This window comes from Notothenia rossii (assembly GCF_949606895.1).
Source record: "Notothenia rossii genome assembly, chromosome: 11".
NCBI lineage: Eukaryota > Metazoa > Chordata > Actinopteri > Perciformes > Nototheniidae > Notothenia > Notothenia rossii.
The window spans coordinates 42861589-42879701 of NC_136910.1; the positions used below are offsets into that span (position 1 = coordinate 42861589).

At 41.3% G+C, this 18113-nt stretch overlaps 1 long non-coding RNA gene across 1 annotated transcript in view; it reads right to left on the reverse strand.

Moving 5' to 3' along the window:
• LOC307023864 overlaps positions 1-14548 on the reverse strand; it is a 45232-nt gene extending 30684 nt beyond the window's left edge. The window contains exons 1-2 of the long non-coding RNA XR_013803787.1: positions 14353-14548; positions 13171-13323 (exon numbers count right to left, since the gene is read on the reverse strand). This is a non-coding gene — a long non-coding RNA (uncharacterized lncRNA). The remainder of the gene's footprint in view (positions 1-13170; positions 13324-14352) is intronic.
• Between the last annotated feature and the right edge of the window lie 3565 nt (positions 14549-18113).

Genomic DNA, 18113 nt, shown 5'->3' on the forward strand with positions numbered 1-18113 from the left:
ATTAAACACATAAAATATGTTCAGGATGTTATTTGAAGGGTACGTAAAATCTGAGCGGGCATAAATGTTTAAAAGAAAAAAGGAATTAAAGCCATATCAGTGTTTTAGGCACATTTATAATAAATAAAATATGAAATATCCAATCTTCTTTGGCATACCACAATGCTTTTGATAGATTAGAGTATTGTTCCAATCTTCCAGGCAGCCCTTGGCATTAGTTCAAGTCTTTACAGTAACACATTTTACTTGCAGAAACTAGTCTGAGTTCAGTAATCCATCATAGTGGACATTGAGTGTTATTGTTGTGAGAGCTTTTTGTTGGAAATGTCAGAAACGCTAATGAAAAAAATCATTGTGAAAGGTGTCCAAACAGTGCACCATTCGCTATGAAAGTCATACTTTTATATCATAACTTTAAAATCCTCTTTAAAGACATCAGACTTCGAGCGCACCACACACACTATTCAGCAGTTATGAAATGTGATTTCTCAACACTTGCAAACTTTTCAAATCAATGCATGGTCACACTGAGAATATGGAGCTTTGAGGAAAAACAAAACCAGGAAATAAGTTCACAGTGATGGATTTCGCTATCTCAAGCTAGTTTCAAGTCTTTGATTTTCATGCAATACTGAAGGGCAGTGAACAAATCTAAATCACTTTGGTATGCCCGGACATGTTTGGAAGTTGTATAAAGCATACACAAATACAGGAATTGATTAAAACGCACAAGCACTCTTTTTTTTCTATTGGTTTCAAATGCTTATGTCCTTCTGAGGAAAAAGTAGTTACCTGCAGTTGACAGTGAAAGGAGGATTAAAAATAAATGCAGGAGACTGTGTTGTAATTCCTCTACTTCAAATCATAAATGCAATGAAAAGAAAGAGAGGGATGATGTGAGGCCCAGAAGTCATCAGTCAGACTGACAGGCTTGAAATGGAACAATACTTTAGTCTCCGCCCCTCCTGGGCAGCAGACTGTTTTGGTATTTGTTAAATAACTCTTGTATTCATGAGATTGCTTCCGAGCACTGCCTCTACAGCTATCCTGGGGCAATCAAAGGAAAGTTAACATTACGGATAATGTGTCAGACAAAAAATCACTGGCCCATTACATGTAACGTCAAATTCATGCAAACACATGCGACGTGATTAATATATACTTTGTGGAAATACACAATAAAGGTATAATGGGATGAATATGTAATGGCTGAGATATTAATGGCAGTATATTATGTTTTATAGTAACAGAGGTAAAAATCTATTGCATATCATGTGCGCTATTCCACTGGCTTTTTTTACCATCAAATTCTGCTATCAGACGAGCAGAGAGCCAGTTTTTACAGTTGAATAAGTCAGTACATCTTCCTCCTTCATAATACTGTCATCAGAGGATGAGAGAGCTCATAATGGAGAAGCAGTTTATTTTACTCTCAGTGGGCAGTGGGGGCAGTCTCTGGCTAGTTCCTGTGCTATGAGAGAAATAAATCAAAGGAACAATAACAAAAATGGCCATAGACCTCTCAGGGACCAGGCTGCACTATTAGGGGTGATAAAGGTGAGGCCTGACGAGCTCTGAGCCAATGGCAGGCCAGCCTTGGCATAATAAATTTAGCACAAATTACCTCCTTTAATTGGGTTCATGATCTGTGGACTGGAGCGCCAGGAGCCTCCAGTAAAAAGGCCTGACAAATGGGACACACAGTTTTGCAGTACCGTTTAATGCAGTTATAAAGATTGAAAAAACTGTTGGAGATGTCTAGAGACAGAAGTGGAGTAAGTGCCAGGTTTTGCTTCACCTGGACGGGGAAGACTAGGCAGTCCTTAAGGGGACGACTGTGGTTTTAATAAAGATGTTTCGGCCAGAAACAGACCATGCGGTTTGTTTAAAACCTTTGTACATCTATTTTAAAAAGGTAGAGTAAAAGAAAAGTGCTACAAATGTAAATGAGGGAAGATGTGCATCCAAAACACTGTTAGCCGAAAGGATAAATACAATGCATTTGGTGATGTACATTTATATTGTGTAAATGAAGACTCTGCAGGGTAAATGTAATTTGATCAGCTGAAACGAAAAAGAGGCTGATGTTAAGTCATACATACAGTGGTTTACAGATGAGTCTTTTAATGGCTTATTGGTAGATAAAGTCATCAGCATGTTCTGTGAGTTTAATGAAATGGCAAAAAAAACAAATAAGTCTACAACCGGAGAAGTAAAGTATAATTTCTTGTGGACATGTAAAACGTTCACATACTTTAAAGATGGCTTCCATTTGGCCAGAATACAGATCATACTTTTAAAACGACTTTAAAATATAACCAGCCTTGACCAGAGCCTGCCTTTGAAAATAAAGTGATTTTGTTATGTTGGCTTAAAAAGTACTTTGACATTTTGAGAAAAGAAAGAGCAATGAATTTTTTTTTTTGAAAGAGTCTGAGCAAATGTACTGGCAATAGGAAAAGCAACAATCATAGTCAGGATGACACACAACATCTGGAGTCATCAAGGACACAGCAGGCACTCCTACGCCAAAAACCAGCGGGATCACCGAGAGTCAGACTCACACACAAACCAGGTTTCTGTCCAAGAAGACACCAGAAAACCAAATATGCCACCAGGTACACATAGCTAGCTGGTTGCACAAGAAAGAGGTCAGATGTTGAAAAATAAGTATTCACAGCAACTTTGAACACAGATTGATACATTATACTGTAGATGGCCCTTTGATAAAAAATAAATGTGGTTTGAGGTTTTTGTATTTCGCTGAGTGAAAGAAGCCTTGTTCAAAGTTGTTTTATGTATTTTATGATGTTTTGCGCACCACATTCTTATTTTGTTATGCAGCGGCTGAGACAAAACGAATCTCTAGACAGAGAAAACTCGCTGCAAAGCACCACAGGGTAAAGTAAGACAGTGAATATGTGGGTGAACTGATCCTTTAATAAAAGGGGATTTGTCCTACCATAGTCAATAACAAATAAATGTAACATTTTATTTTTGTTGTTCATTTATATCTTATTTTACATAGTTCATATTTATTCATGCATTTTTTTTTATATCTCCGGTTTTAAACTATATTTTTGGTTTACTGTCTATAGTATACATTGGAATTATTTCAAACCTGTTTTTATTTATCCTAATAATTATAAAGGTGTGCTTTGGAAATATTTGTTTACATAAATTGTGACCAAACCGTTTGAGACACACTGAGATAACTTAGACTAAAGTGAACTATTTAAACCCTCAAAGTCCTTTACCTCACTGAGCTGTAGTTATCAGCCTCAATCCAACAACAATCCGCAGTACCGATGAGCGCCCTCTCTCTCTCTCTTGCTCGCTTGGAGGCTCGCTCGAACTTTGGCTGTGAGCTGCGGGCGCCTGATAAGTCAACATCCCCCACTTTCACCACTTACAGCGCCCATCGTACAGGGCAAATGAAAAGTGTAACCGGGGTGAAAAGGGTGTTACCTTTACTTAATTATGAATGTTGTTACATCAAGGCTGAGAATTAGGATGAGCCAAACAGTCAAATATATTTGTCTCCCTCCCAGAACTACCAGCGCAGCGCCCCCCCAGATCTGGCGCCCTAGGCGACCTCCTATGTCGCCTATGCCAAAGACCGGCCCTGCTTTTATCTGTAGGGTCTCAGAATAAACACTTGGTTTGGCATTCCCACAGACAGACTCACACACACGGAATGCAACCAGCAGTGCTCCTCTGCCCCGAAGACATGCTCAATGTCAGTTTTAGTCAACAACACACACATACACACCTGCACACAGACACACACACACACACACACAGCCTGGACTGGGGGTCCTGAGGGTGGAGAGTGATGTGATACGGAAATCCCTGTCCACTGATATCTTCCTCTGATAACTATGTGTGAAGGTCATTAGTCCCCTGCTTTGGCAAGGCTCTCCATAAATCACTATGAAACTGGAATGATGGGTATTCATGGAGGCAGCTACTGCCTCCCGGTCTTCCTACTCACCCATCTATACCTTGTTTCCTGTAACCCAAGCAGATGTGTACAATAAATAATGACACATCGGGACAATTTAATCTATTATAGTACACTTGCAGCAGACATGCCTTGCCACCATCTTACCTGAGGTCTTCATTTTTGGGTCTGCCCTCCAGTATCTTGACATTTTGGTGTATTGAGCTATAGGAGTATACAGCTACAGTTTTTGTAGAGCAGAGATTGTTTGAAACAGCATACACAACGCTTCAAATGCATGAGATAGAAGATTTACAAGTGGTGTAGGTCTATTAGCAGAAACAAAAAATGACACTATTCTTCAGCTGATTTAAAAATATCTTAAATTTGCCTCTTCCCAAATGTAATGATTTTAAAAATCAGTTGATGCATCATAAAATACATTATTATTTATGTTTTCAGTATTTAAATGTAATGTATTTTATTTCAAACGTAAAGTAGATATGATATAATGTTTGCATCTAACTCTCTCCACTAAAAAGCCAATATGTTTTTTCCCAAAATGTCAAATTATCCCTACAAAAACTAATGCCAGATGCTTATATTTGATTAAGATAAGATGGACCTTTATAAATCCCCGTGGGGAAATTCAGTAGTTTATTATATTATAGCTTGCTTATGCTTTAACTTTGCACACAAATATTTCCCATTGCAGTCCAAATATGCATCTGTTATCTCCGGTGGCTCATTAGATCTATGCTGAGATAGAAATTAACATTGTAAGTAAAAGGCAAAACATGTTATACTTTTTAAACTAGTAAATGATCATTGGAAGAAATGTGTCTACTGAATAATCTTAAAACAGTCCTATATTTGACCTCTGTGCTGTGATGCTCGCCTTGTTTCACACGGAACACAAAGACACATCAAAGGCATGCAGCCAGGCTAAACCAAAATCGTTTCCTCACATTCTCATGCAGATGGCAGTTTCCATGGGTGTGTGTGTAGTGCATTCACGTGTGCACACATCTGTGTGTGCATGTCTGTGTGTGTGTCATTCTTATGAGAGCAGCAGGTTTGGCCCCCGAGGCGATGACAAAGCGATCAAATTCTATGTGTCACATATAAATTGCTTTGACCTTTTTTCCCCTCAGACTCATGGCTCGATGGCAACAAGGGACATTTTACCCAACTGCAAAGAGTGCTCAAGTCCGCAAAACATGAGGAAATGGCAAGCGAGGAAATTAACAGTGGTAAGTGTTTGTCCTCTAAGGGGTCAAAATGCACCACTTTGTTCCCTTGTGTTTATGCTTTGGCAATTTCCCAAAAGACATCTTTGGAACCTTGAGCATTTATTTCAACACTTTGTGTTCTGAAAGAGAATCGAATTTACCTCATGGTAACAGGCCGTGTGAAATGTTGCTCTGTTGCTCACAAATTCTCGCAATAACAGCAGAAAGGTCAGCAGTTTAATTCAGGTGTGAAAGAGCTGCCCACTCACGTAGCATTAACCAATATACCTCTTAACCCTATTAAATAGAGTGGCCATTTTTTTTTTGAGCTCTTAGTTGTCACACTCTTGACCATTTTAATACATTTCAATTTTTGATGGCTGCATAAGTAGACTTCATAAATGGACCTGTTGTCTGCGGTGGCCATCTGGCCAGAAGTCATGTATATAAATGGACCTTCGAGACACTTGACTTCTGGAGCCATCGGCCATGATTACTCTCTTGGCCTACTACAATATTCATGCATTAGAGTAGGCATGCATTACTTTGTTTCTCCTCCTCATGCTGCCATCAGTAATTGAAATTTCTGAAGTGCGGCATGTTTAATAATGGAATTAATTTCCCATGCAAAGTGATTGACCATGCACAGGGAGAAGAGGCAATAGGCACAATTCTCCGAGAAGAGGAGAAAATAGTTAGCCATATCGTTAGATTTATACATTTCTGACACAAAAATATATAATAGCATTATTTCAAATGATTTATCACTTTAATACATGTTACATTTAATGTATTAAATACTGCAAGGACGATGCGTTTTTCTCCAATTTGAATAAAATTATTGTTCTCATAGATCAAATATAAATTCTTGGACGATCATGTATTTTTTTCTTTACCATTAATTTTAGGAGCAACATTATCAAACTATAAAGAGGATGACAATGAGGGGAAAAGCACATAAATATAACAACCAATAAATGTAAAAGGTGTGGGCAGGAGACTGAGCTCCTGAGGACCCTCTATCCTTAGATAGAGGGTGTCGTTTTTCTCATACTGATATTCTGAACAATCTGTGCTATTGTATTATCTGTAAAGTGTCTCTACTGTAGGCTATTTTTATTATATGTACAGCACTTTGGCTCGACCAAAAATCGTTTATAAATGGGCTATATAAATAAAACTTGATTTGATTTGAAGGCTAATGATCAAGCTAGTTTGACCTCTCAAGCAGTTAATGCGGAACAGACTGTTCCAAGCAAAGCCAAGTCCAAATGACAGGCCATCACAGGAAGAGAACAAAGGAGTAGCTCTTACAAGAACACCATTCATCGCCGCATGGCTGTGTTTTATAAAGCCAGGGAATAGAAGAGACATTTTGCCTTGCAAATGTAACTGCAAAAATCACAGCTCCATTCAGTACATCATGCACAAAATATAAGAGCAATCAAAGAGGAGATTTCAAATATTTGAATACACCACTTTGTTCAAGCACAAAATGAACAAAAAAACTGAACACTAATGCTATGCAGAACAAATCTAAATCAATGCCATCTTTAGCGGCTGTACAAGGTAGCTCTCATAAGTTAATTTGTGAAGAAGGCACAGGACAAACACAACATTTATTTTGCTGCTTTTCAGCTGACAGCACCGGGTGAGGCTAGCAGGAGGGGGGGGGGGGGGTTAGTGCTATGAGAGTGTGAGGAAAACAGTAGGCTCAGCACAATAATGGTGTATGCCCCAGCCAAGACATATTAGGTTAATGAAATGTTCACAGGCTGTAATTGTTGTAATGAGTGAACAGATTGTGATGAAGGACGAGGGAGATGCGGCAGCAATAAAAACCTATATAGAAAGGTAAACGAACACAGTAAAATATAATGATGTAATGCTAACATTTAAAGAAAAATCTATTAAGAATATGTGGAGGACCCTTTTTTTATCTCCTATAGTAAACTGGAGTTCAAACATCAACCCAAGCAAATTTAGACATCAATGATATGTTCATTAAGAGCACATCTGATGATTAAAGGGGTAAGAGTAAAGAGGGTAAAGTAATTGTACTTAGAAATCATTGGCTTTTTATATAGTAAGGCAAACCTCACTAAGGTGAAGTAAGGCAAACCTCACTCAAAAACAACCAATTGAATGGATTTTCAAATATTCCACTTGATTATTTTTTCCATTCATCCACACTTCTGAGCATGTTCAAGATATTTCATGAAAACAAGAAATAACCTTGCTTTGAGCACAAAACACATTTATATTCATAAAATAGCAAATAACTAAGAGCAGAAGCAAGAATACTAATTTTCGACTAAATAACTTAAATCCTTCATATAAAAGAACCCACATTCACATTTTCTGAGAAATGAACACACATCAAGAGCAACACTAACAGATCATAAAATGCAAGGATGCGGTGAAAAACACAAGTAATTCTAAACGGTGGAATGAGTGGGTGGTTAGAGCGAGAGAGAAATAAAGTGAACTGGAGAGAAACACAGAAAAGGTGAGAAAGCATCAGCGAATGACAAGAGAGATAGGGAGTTACACAGAGACATTTAGGGGAGAACTGAGTCAGATTCAAATACGCAATGATTACATCTCTTAACGTGTCAAGTATATTTCCATTTAAAGTGCTTGCTTAAACACCCATGAAGAGGTATTCTCCGGCAGCTATGCACACAGTAATGACTGGGGAATCTCCTAAGACCCTAAAGCTTTGCAATTGTCGCTTTCTTCCTCAGCGCGTTGCCTCATCTGCCACAGCTTTAAAACTATATATTGTGTCCGTAACAGACTAACAACTAACGGCTAGAGTCCGACTAAGTATACCGCCACATTTCTCACAGGACACCAGTGCTTTATAAGAACCTTTCATATCAGAATCATTTGTAAGATTATATAAATTACATATGAAGTGGACGTATAGTGAATTTAAAGTAGCTTTTGCCACTCGAGGGCGTGCAACAGAGCTAGTTAAAACCCAACATTGACATATAAACACCTAATAAAGTTAATAAGGCCAATATGTTACACCCAGCAGACATTGAGCATTAACTTTTAGTCACGTTTCTATCTACCCTGCAGGGCAGACCCTCCCTACAGGCAGATCACGCAGGCTGCGTGGGGCCTCACCGCGCGGAGGGGGCCTGATCTCGTGGAGGCGGCCTCATCTCGTAGAAGGAGCCTCAACGGAGCCTCAACGGAGCTGCAAATCTGGCACAACTATGCGCTTATACGGCGCAATTAGTGTAGGCGCTGCACAGTTTCGCCGCTGCGAGGTTCCACTAGCACCCTCCCCGTCCCGTCGATGCTCGCGACACAGAGGGCCTCATCATATAACTTTGCGTGGGGCCACAAGTTGGCCCTGCACTCTTAAATCCAATATTCACTCTCCTTCTATCTCTGCTTTGGTCTCCACCAACTCCGGAGGAAAAGTAATCTGGCTCTTTAGCTGTCCAAAACATAGCTAACTTCACCAGCTAGGTGCTAACTTTTCATTGAATGCCATTTTGAGCCATGAAACCAAAACAATCAGCTGAAATACACAAAAATGCCTGTAGAGTGGAGGGTGACAGCAAAGTTGAAATCAGATTTTTGTGTACTTGTATGTTCAAGTTACCAAATGTATATAAAAAGTGTATCAGTGCCACTTTAAAGCAAAACTAGTGGAATAGCTGAACAGCAGCCAATATGACCAATTAGAAGAGGATGGTAATAGAATACATATTTTTATATATATATATTATAATAATGGTACAACGGTGAGGAGTCATGAAGACATTGAGCTAACTCAGCAATGTCAGTTACACAGCACTGTCTATCCAACCATAATGTTACGCCCAGACCTAGGGGAACCTAGGCGCAGCATAAAATGCACTCTCCCCACTCCCAAGAACACGGATGCCAAAACAGAGAAAGCGTTTGGTAAATTTATTTACCCAAAATTATTACACACCGGAGTAGCAAAACCACAAAACAAAGAAAGCTTTCAACACAAAATCTTAACTATCAAATGAGAAAAATAAAACGTACAAAATCTTACCTACTCTAATGCAAAAAACAGGAGAAAACGAATTATCCAGAAGGAAAAAAGAAAGGGTTTTGCACTCCTAAGCAAAATAAATAAAGCTTTTCTAACAAAGACAGGTTTAGTAGCTTCTCTCACAACACGGGAGAAAGGACCGGCATACGATATAACTAAGAAATCAGTGTAACAGCACAGACATCGCAGCGCAGATGTTTGTTGGGAGTAGGAGAAGTCTAGTCGGAGAGAGGCCGAGGAACTGCACGGCTGCAGTTAAATATCCTCTCTTCTTCAGGTGGACCAATCAGCAGGTTGAAGGTAGCCAATTAGCTTAACGGGCACCACCTGTTGCTCACACACACACACACTCAGACACAGGAGGGAAAAATGTCCACACACATGACCTAACGACCCAGGGTCGTAACACCCCCCCCAACTAAAAATCAAACATTTCCCCCTAAAGAAATGTTAGATTCACAGGGACCTGGACAGAGCATCAGCCATAACATTATCAACCCCCTTCTTGTGGCAAATTTGGACGTTAAAATCCTGTAGCAAAAGGGACCAACGCATAAGGCGGTGGTTGCTGTTCTGCATCCGAGATAGAAACACGAGAGGATTGTGATCAGAGAAAATCACAGTTGGCACAGAACTCGACCTATATATACCTCGAAGTGCTGTAACGCCAAAAGTAAAGCCAGTGCCTCTTTTTCGATGGTGCTGTAATGAAGCTGGTGTTTCTTGAACTTCTTCGAGAAGTAACAGACCGGATGATCAATGTCCCGCTCATCCTCCTGCAGAAGTACTGCGCCCGCACCTAGTGCACTCGCGTCTACCTCCAACTTAAAAGGGCGGGTGAAGTTTGGAGCAGCAAGTACCGGGGCACTGCAGAGAACCGCCTTTGCGGCCTCGAAAGCCAACTGACATAACGATGACCACCGGAAAGGGACTTTAGGACTTGCTAAACCCGTCAAGGGAGCCACAATATCAGAGAAATTTCTGCAAAAACCGCGATAATAACCAGCCATCCCCAAAAAACGTTGGAGCTCACGGCACGTCTGGGGGGGTGGGACATCTATAACAGCCTGTACTTTAACAGCCACAGGGCAGACCTGACCTTGTCCCACTTACCCAAATACGTCACTATAGCCTTCCCAAACTCACATTTAGCCAAATTGAGTGTGAGGGAAGCTGAACGCAAACGATCAAATATTTCACTCAGAGTCTTCAGATACTCAAGCCAGGTATATGAATAGGCCACAATATCATCCAGATAAACTTCGCAGTTCCCAACCCCACATAAAACCCTGTTCATCAGCCGCTGGAAAGTGGCAGGTGCATTTCTCAACCCAAACGGCATAACCGTGTACTCCAGAAAACAGTCTGGTGTGACAAATGCACTGATTTCAGCAGCACACTTAGTGAGGGGAACCTGCCAACATCCCTTTAGGAGGTCCAACTTTGTGACATATTTAGCAGAACCCACACGGTCCACACAGTCATCCATCCGTGGAAGCGGGAAGGAATCTGGTTTAGTAACGGCATTTAATTTACGTTAATCGTTACAAAAACGCGGCGTCTTATCCGGCTTAGGGACCAACAGCGATGGGGAACTCCACGGGCTATTGCTTGGAACGGCGAGACCGTGTTCAACGAGATACTTCACTTCCTGACGCATCAATTCTCGTTTAGCCGGGTTGACACGATAGGCATGCTGCTTAATAGGCTTGTGTTCGCCTACCTCAATATCATGAGCCAATACAGTCGTTTGAGTAGGAGCTTCCCCAAACAAACTCGGATCATTTTCAATGAGCCTGCAAATATCAGCCCGGGGCGAGTAAGGCAGATTTTTTATATGTTCATTAAGATCGGACAATATGGCTGAATTACCGAGGCGCGCACAGGACACCGAGGCGCGCACAGGACACCGAAGCGCGCCTGTCACTCAGCCCGTCATCACTGGGGCTGTAAGGTGGTTGAGTAACAGACACAGAAGCGATAGGTGGCTGAGTGAGACACACAGAGGCAATAGGCGCTACCATCGGAGCTACTTTCACGATCAACGTAAATTTTTAGCATGTTTATGTGACACACCCGAGTTTTCTTTCTACGATCCGGAGTACGGATCATATAATCCGTTCCACTGAGTTTACGGCCCACGTCATACGGGCCGGAAAACTTTGCTTGAAGGGCCGAACCAACAACGGGTAGCAGAACGAATACCTGGTCACCGATTTGAAACTCCCGCGCAACTGTCTTTTTGTCATATCGGGATTTCATCTTAGACTGGGAGGTCCGGAGTGACTCACGGGCCAAACCACAAGCATGATGTAGCCTTTCTTTAAATGAACTGACAAAGTCCAAAATGTTGTCTTTTTTCTTTAACTTATCGGAGAGCCAGTTCTCCCTCAGACGCAGCGGGCCACGCACAGTGTGGCCAAAAACCAAATCGGCCGGACTGAATCCTAAAGATTCCTGTACCGTCTCTCTTATAGCGAACAACAACAACGGTAAACCCTCATCCCACTCACGATTATTTTCGGTGCAAAATTTGCGAAGCATGCTTTTTAGCGTCTGATGGAACCTTTCTAACGCGCCTTGACTCTCTGGATGGTACGCACTTGACGTACGGTGTTTGATATCTAGCTCTGGCATGACCTGCGCGAATACTTTGGACATAAAATTCGATCCCTGGTCACTTTGGATGTTTTTTGGGAGGCCAAACGTGGAGAAAAACTTTACCAACGCTTTCACAACAGAGCGAGCCTTTAACGAACGCAGCGGTACCGCCTCCGGGTAACGAATAGCAGCGCACATCACCGTAAGAATGTATTGATTACCGGATTTTGTTTTAGGTAACGGCCTGACACAGTCAATAATAACATGCTCAAAAGGCTCTCCCATGACGGGGATCGGTCTAAGAGGGGCTTTTGGAATTGCCTGGTTTGACTTATCAGACATCTGACAGGTATGGCAAGAACGACAGAATTTAGCAACGTCTGATTGAAAGTCCAGGCCGGAAAAAATAACGGAGAACCCGCTGGTAGATTTTCCAGACTCCTAAATGACCGGAGAGAGTATGATCATGTGCCAAACTCAGCACTTGTAAACGAAACGGCTGTGGAACTAGAATTTGGTACCCAGACTCCTGCGTACAACCTGAGCTAGGCGACCAGCGGCGCATCAGAACACCATCATCAAATACGTAAGACACTGATCTTTCACCCGTTTTGTCATTTTCAAAGGACAGGCAGGACGACAATGTACTATCAGATTTCTGTGCTTTAATCAACTGATCTTTATCCACTGAAAGTTGAAGGGGTTTGTCGTCAGGCTGAAGCTCTATGGAAACAGATATTTTCTCTTGACCCTCTGCCAGTGGGTTCAGTGGATCGGAGTCACTCATAAAAGAGTCACTCAGATCCACTACGTCACCTAGTTTTCGGGACATGGCACAAGTTACAGCACACACAGGTAACAGCTGAACCGAATCCAACGCAGTGGACTCAGACACACATGTGATCATAGCTGGATCATTAACCACTTCGGGTGACGGAAAAACTTTCTTCCCAGCCAAATCATTACCCAGGATCAGATCAACACCGTTAATTGGCAACTGGGAACGCACAGCCACCTTAACCACACCAGAAATAAATTTGGACGACAACTGAACAAAATGCACGGGCGCACGCAAAACATTTAGTTTAACCCCCCATGCCAAAATGTCTGTCCCACTATACGACTGAGCTGAGAACGGCAGGACACCACCACGAATAATCGACTGCTTAGCACCTGTGTCCCTCAGAATTGTGATGGGAATTTGTTTTCCCTCACTTCTCAAAGACACAGAACCCTGCGAAATAAAAGGCTTGAACGCCTCATCAATAGCGCTATCCTCCACGTTTGATGCAACGTTCTTTACAGAGTGCGATTTGGAAAATGTATAGGGGATGGCGTTTTCCTACCTGCGTACTGCTCTTTCCTTTCTAGACTAGGGCAGTCGACGATGTGGTTTCCTTGCTCACTGCAGTAATAGCACTCCCTGCTCTCAGCTGCTTTGGCACTACCATGGGAAGGAGATTTTAGCCTTCTGTCACTTGTCACAGGATCACGGCAAACTGGAAGAAAAAAAACATTTTTGTGAGTTAACACAAATTCATCTGCCAGTACCGCGGCAGCAGCAAGTGACACAACTTTCTGCTCATATAGATAGGTGACAATTTTCTCAGGCAGTTGATTTTTAAACTCTTCCAAAAGAATGAGCTCACGTATGTCCTCCCTGGACGTGGCTTTGCTAGCTTGACACCACCGATCAAAAAGGCCACCTTTTCCTCTCGCAAATTCCACGTAGGTCTGGTTGACACCCTTTTTACCATTCCTACATTTATGTCTGTACGCCTCCGGTACTAATTCATACGCTCGAAGGACTGTGGTCTTAACAATTTCGTAATCGAGGCTCTCCTCAACAGTCAGGGCATTGCAAACTTCCTGAGCTTTACCAACGAATTTGCAATGCAACAACAGAGGCCACACTCTCTGTGGCATACCAGCGATGCGTTGAAAGGCATTAAAGTATGTGTCTACCTCTGTTTCCCTGAACGGTGGGACTAATGTTATGTGCCTACTCACATCAAAACTTTCATCATGGGGATTTGTGTGTGTGGTCTATGGGTAGGTGATGAACTGGAAGGTAGAGCGACTCCCCGCTCTATCTCCAGAGCTTTAACCCGTATATGCATGGCTTCCACCTCCAGCTCCTTGTGTCTCAGCTCTATCTCCCTGATGCGCAGAGTCAACTGTAGCTCCTCTACCGACATCCCAGCTTGAGAAGGCAGGCCTTGGAGTGGGGCGGACAAACCTGCCAGATCATCCACTTCATGTGTGTGAACTTTCTCCTCAAACACACCCTTTTCAACTAGTTTTGCATACAACAGGTCTTTTAACTCCTGTTTTTTTGTTTTTGTAGGCACAAACACATCATAGAACTGTGCAATTAACACTAAATCTGCTACCGTGCAGTTATCTAGTATCTCAATGGAGGGTTCCTGAGTAAACAATTCTAATTGACTCTCCATTGTGAATTCCAAACAGACAAACTGTCAACCAGAAACATAGAATGTACGAGAATAGGAAATAGCCATGCTCACCCGACGACAAGAACAGAAAGACCGGATGAACGAGCCCCCAAATATGTTACGCCCAGACCTTGGGGAACCTAGGAGCAGCATAAAATGCACTCTCCCCACTCCCAAGAACATGGACGCCAAAACGTTTGGTAAATTTATTTACCCAAAATTATTACACACCGGAGTAGCAAAACCACAAAACAAAGAAAGCTTTTAACACAAAATCTTACCTATCAAATGAGAAAAATAAACTTACTAAAATCTTACCTACTCTAATGCAAAAAACAGGAGAAAACGAATTATCCAGAAGGAAAAAAGAAAGGGTTTTGCACTCCTAAGCAAAATAAATAAAGCGTGTCTAACAAAGACAGGTTTAGTAGCTTTTCTCACTACACGGGAGAAAGGACCGGCATACGGTATAACTAAGCAATCAGTGTAACAGGACAGACATCGCAGCGCAGATGTGTGTTGGGAGTAGGAGAAGTCTAGTCGGAGAGAGGCCGAGGAACTGCACGGCTGCAGTTAAATATCCTCTCTTCTTCAGGTGGACCAATCAGCAGGTTGAAGGTAGCTAATCAGCTTAACGGGCACCACCTGTTGCGCACGCGCGCACGCACACACACACACACACACACACACACACACACACGCACACACACGCACACACGCACTCATAGACACAGGAGGGAAAAATGTCCACACACATGACCTAACGACCCAGGGTCGTAACAGGTCTCCACCAACTCCTGAGGAAAAGTAATCTGGCTCTTTAGCTGTCCAAAAATATAGCTAACTTCACCAGCTAGGTGCTAACTTTTCATTAAATGCCGTTTTGAGCCATGAAACAAAAACAATCAGCTGAAATACACAAAAATGCCTGTAGAGTGGAGGGTGACAGCAAAGTCGAAATTAGATTTCTTTGTACTTGTATGTTCAAGTTACCAAATTTATATAAAAAGTGTATCAGTGCCGCTTTAAAGCAAGACTAGTGGAATAGCTGAACAGCAGCCAATATGACCAATTAGAAGATGATGGTAATAGAATACATATTTTTATATATATATATAATAATAATGGTACAACGGTGAGGAGTCATGAAGACATTGAACTAACTCAGCAATGTCAGTTACACAGCACTGTCTATCCAACCATAAGCTACTAGTAATACTAGACAAAGTAAGTCTATAGCAGCATAACCTCTTATTCTATTGATTTCAGCAAGGGTGGCTTCAATTGTTTTTTAATCCAACGTATTATGTTTAAAGGGAGTATAAGATTATGTCTATCAAAAGTTAGACTGAAAATAAGTTAGACTGAGAAATATCTCTTCATGTTTCTATACCAACAGGACAACATTCCTGCTGACAGCATTGAGCATTGATAATCCTGTCACTCCCTATAGGAGCCTGTGTTAAAATGCAGCGCTGATGTTTGCCTTTGTGAAAGGCCTTTATTATTAAAGTGCCCTCACCTGCTAACATTACAGCCCGTAAACAACATGAATGATGTGCTGAGCACTGAAGCCCAACACACATTTATTAAATTACACTTTTCAGCCACACATCAGCTTTCTCCTTTGATTCATTTCCTTTAATGAGTTTGCTGATGTAGACTGGCATGCTGTAATGAAAAGGAAAAGACAAGCAAGCAGGAGAACCATAAATAAGTCTCAGAGCATGAGGAATAATGACAGGAGTTTAATGTCCAATTAGATTAAAAGGATCTCTGACACAAAAGCAGGATGCTGAGTGCACTGCTCAATGAGCCTGTGAGCGACATTGATTAACGCTAAACGGATCTATTACTCTCATCCAAGGTACTGATCAACAGCACTACCTGCCACTTCTCTAACACTACAGATGTGTGTGTAGTTGCACCTATATCCATGCATGCAAATGTACATTAAGTGGGTTATGGATTAACACAACGGACTCATTTTCAAAAATAGATTCCAGCATTGTGTGTGTAATTCTGAAGGACATCCAGGTAGGATTATGCCTTCCCTTCTGTTTTGCTTCCTTATGTCATTGTGTAAACAGAGGACACGCTAACCCAGGCAAGTTTTGCAATCTATTACCTCTGATATATGAGTTTCATAAAGCACAGTGGAGTTTTCTCCTTGGGAATCCTAGCCGAAACCTGATAGCGCTCCATTATTGGCTTTACCGGAAGAAAAAAAACATGATAGTGGGATGGGTTGTCCGTCTATCATCACATTTGTTTTCAGTTACTTGTCAAAGGCTTCAGCCCTCATTTTGTATTTGAGCGGAACATTATAGAGACGGTTTGCAGAGGTGCTAAAATATGCTTTGCTGCAGGGGAAGGAAACATCCTTGCAGATGTGGCTCCTCCTTATTCTGCTGACAAAGCTTTGTGGATCTTTCCTCTGTTGAGGGGAGAAACAGTAGATGGGAGGATGAGAGATGTCCTCTGGAGGAGTATGTCAACACCTTCGACATATAACCCGACCTACATTAACATTCACAGTTCACAGGATCTCGTGCACATAGATGAAAGAGGCACTATTATGTAACAGACTGTATTGAATGTGTATAATGTGTAGTTTCCTTTGAGGTCTGTAGATGCTCTCTGGGACCTTTACAGTATTCATTATAGGCCATGTGTGACTTGTTAATAATTTACATGAGATGTAAAAATCATAGCTAGATGTTTTATGTAATGTACTGTAACTATTTGTTAAGTCATTATCATTGTTTCTATGTTGCTTTTCTAATAAACACAGTGTGTGTCAAATCTCATTTCCACAATTCAGGCATCGAGGGAGTAGCTTTCATTCATCCTTGAAGGAAAACCTGCGTCATGCTTCTTCAAAATGTAGAGGACAATGGCTTGAATTAGAGAAGATTGATTTATAATGGGACAAAAAGAACTGGAACAAATTACAATGGGTAACATGAAGTCACTGTTAGTACAGTCTTACTGTGAGAGCCTTTTCCAGCCAAGAAGGGAAAAGGCACTGCCTGTGTGTCCTTTCTAAACTATGGTTATTTTGTAAGTAATCTTGTTTAGAGCCTCATTAACAAAACAGGATACAGATTCGCTACTGAACTAATGGTGTAATGCCTAATATTTAAATGCTTAAAAATATACTGTGTCATTTAGTTGTCAGTTATGTCAGATTAAGTACTGTACCAAACAATGGAAGGGTTTGCTGAAGTCAATGAGCTACATTATTATTTCTTTAGGTCTGGGGAGAAGGTTTCATCATGTAAGAAAGAAAATCTGATATTCAAGATTCAAGGGCTCCCACCTCCCTCCACAGGGTAAGTCAACAGTAAATTGTACATGCACAATGGCAAGGCATGGGAGTAATCTGTGGAGGTCAAGAGACTCTGATCCCACTCTCCTTGACAAGCGTCTGCCTTCTACAGAAGAACTGGCTTATCTGTGATTTTCAACAGAGAAAAGATGACACAAATCTATAAAGGGAGGAGGTCAATGTGGGTGAACCATTGAAATAAGGCAGGCAGGACATTAAAGATCACATCCCATTATACACTTCATAGGCCACTTGTCATTGAACGCATAGCTATGGGAATAAGAATGATGATATATCTCATGCTTATGTAATTATAAGTCAATATAAATATGTGCAGAGGGTCATGAGAAAATAAACGTTTATAGAGCCGCATTGCAGGAAGTATTCATGGTAATCACAGTCCACATTCGAATTCAGACCATGTTCACTCATTTACTTGGTCTCATGTATTATTGCTTAATTACAGCATGCCAGTCACATAATGTTTTGATTACATACTTAC